This window comes from Hibiscus syriacus, unplaced genomic scaffold (assembly GCF_006381635.1).
Source record: "Hibiscus syriacus cultivar Baekdansim isolate YM2019G1 unplaced genomic scaffold, ASM638163v2 tig00110556_pilon, whole genome shotgun sequence".
NCBI lineage: Eukaryota > Viridiplantae > Streptophyta > Magnoliopsida > Malvales > Malvaceae > Hibiscus > Hibiscus syriacus.
Window position 1 is genome coordinate 1,970,581 of NW_024062779.1, and position 2,684 is coordinate 1,973,264.

General features: G+C 38.6%; 1 pseudogene; it reads left to right on the forward strand.

Annotated features, from left to right (window-relative positions):
• The first annotated feature begins 1,402 nt into the window (after window positions 1-1,402).
• Window positions 1,403-2,461, forward strand: LOC120131622 (annotated as a pseudogene).
• The last annotated feature ends 223 nt before the right edge of the window (window positions 2,462-2,684 follow it).

Sequence of the window (2,684 nt, forward strand, 5' to 3'; positions counted from 1 at the left end):
TATATATTAGTACTTAAACTATGAACATTATTTTAAACTTGTCCAAGAACTTTAAAACGCTTACATCAATCCTTAAATTATTAATATTATTTAATTAATATGTTATTAGTTTTATTAGTTAAAAATGAAATGATATTGATACTTCAAGGACTAATATAAAATATTTTAAAGTTTAAGAATTAGTCTTGAATGGAGTTATAATTTTAAGATTAATAAAAAAATATTTCAAAATTCAGGAAAAAATTAAATGATGGTTATAATCGGAGGACCTGATGTGTAATTAAATCTATAACTTATCATTAGACCAGACGATTAAAACTTATTTTAGTAATTAGTATAAATTTCCCTAAAACTCGCCAACACAACAAAACCACTCTTGTTTTAACTACAAAAAGACCACAAGATTGTGGGCTGAAATAATTAAAAAATAATATAATGTCAAAATGGATTTGGTTAAAGGCAACGGTAAAATTTTAAAAATGATATTGGTGCAGGAAAAAGGGCCTTGGCTTCCGTCGAACCAAATTTTGTGAAATTATGGGAGGAAAAAGCTGATATTAATAATGAATTTACCTCTATTTAATTTAGAGAAAATAACTTCAGTGATTAAAAATCCTAGATATTATACGATTTTGATCAATTTTTTTTAGATTTGCGAAAATGACCAACAAAATCGCAATGCGATCTCTAATTCGCATTGCGATCTCCACTGTCGCAAATTCGCGTTGCATTTCGCGTTGCAATTTTCCATTTCGCGTTGCGATAGTTGAAAATCGCGTTGCGATAGCCTACAGTTGTCGTTGCGATAGACTACAGTTGTTGTTACGATAATCTATAGTTGTCGTTACGATTTTGCAAATTTGCATTGCGATCTCCACTATCGCAAATTCGTGTTGCATTTCGCGTTGCGATAGTTGAAGTCGTGGTCGTGGTCGTGGTAGTACGTGTCTTCGACACGTCCGCGCGGATACTATATTTTTAGAGAAAATTCTTAAGAAACAAAATCTTTTTTTTAATTATCACAACGAATTTTCGCAACGAATTTGTAAACTATCGCAACAACAACTGTAGACTATCGCAACGAATTTAGAAAATCGCAACGACAACTGTAGACTATCGCAACGCGAAATGGAAAATCGCAACGATAACCGTAGACTATCGCAACGCGAAATGGAAAATCGCAACGCGATTTTCAACTATCGCAACACGAAATGCAATGCGAATTTACGATAGCGGAGATCGCAATGCGGATATCGCATTACGATTTTGTTAGTCATTTTCGTAAATCCAAAAAAAAATAGTTAAAATCTTATATTATCTGAGATTTTTTGTCACTATTATTTTCTCTTTAATTTATCAGTCCTGTAACTTCATTTTGAACTGAAAAATTGAACTGAAAAATTGAAGAGAAAAGAACACTTTTTTCGCATCATTCACTACTTTTTTTTATCGGTAGACATGAGGCCCAATCTGCAATCACCACCATCGGCCGGTGGCTCCTACTCCTCCGCCAATAAGAGCCGTCCACGTCGACGAGCTGACCTAACCCTACCACTTCCCCAACGCGACCCAGCTCTCGCCGTACCTCTCCCGCTTCCTCCTTCCTCCAACTCCGCTCCACCTACCTCCAACTCCAACGCCGCACCTCAGCCTCAGTAGGGAGATCGAGATCCTCCGGGATGTGGACCACCCCAACGTCGTGAAATGCCACGAAATGTACGGTCACAACGGAGAAATCCAGGTCCTTTTGGAATTCATGGATGGCGGATCTTTGGAAGGGATCCCCATATCTCACGAGTCTAGCTTATCAGATCTAGCCCGCCAAGTCCTCAGCGGTCTAAACTACCTTCACCGGCGAAACATCGTTCTCCGCTACATAAAACCCTCGAATCTGCTGATCAATTCGAAGAAGGTGGTCAAAATAGCCGATTTTGGGGTGAGTCGAATTTTGGATCAAACCATGGACCCGTGTAATTCATCTGTTGGTACCATAGTTTACATGAGCCCCGAGAGGATTAACACCGATTTGAACCATGGGCTCTACGATGGTTACGCTGGGGATATTTGGAGTTTAGGGGCTAGCATATTAGAATTTTATTTTGGGAGATTCCCTTTTGCGGTTGGCCGACAAGGGGATTGGGCAAGCCTTATGTGTGCAATTTGTATGTCTCAGCCACCGGAGGCGCCGCCCACTGCTTCGAATGAATTTAGGCATTTTATATCATGCTGTTTGCATAAGGATCCAGGCAGGAGGTGGACAGCGACTTGGTTGTTGCAACATCCTTTTATACTCAGAGGGCAACAACAACAACATCATGTTGCTCAGAACCTTCATCAGTTATTACCACCCCACCTCCCCTTACTTCCTAGTTTCCTATCTCTTCCTATTTGTTTTGGATTTAGGGCAAAATATCTTCTGTAAGTGTTGATATAACGAGGGTCTGGGGGGAGTTGGGTGCAATGTCTTTCCTTCTCCCCCCTTCATGTTTTTATTAATCAATCTTGGTCTTTTGATAAAAAGATAAGCTTTGCAATATTAATAATAAAAAAAACCTCTATTATGACTGGCCTTCTTCTGATTCTGTTTGTTGCTTTCTGTATCTTCACCAGCTTGCTTTAGAGGCTCCTTTAATCATGTTATATTACTATTACCATTTCCAATTCCGTCAGTGTTGATGGAACTA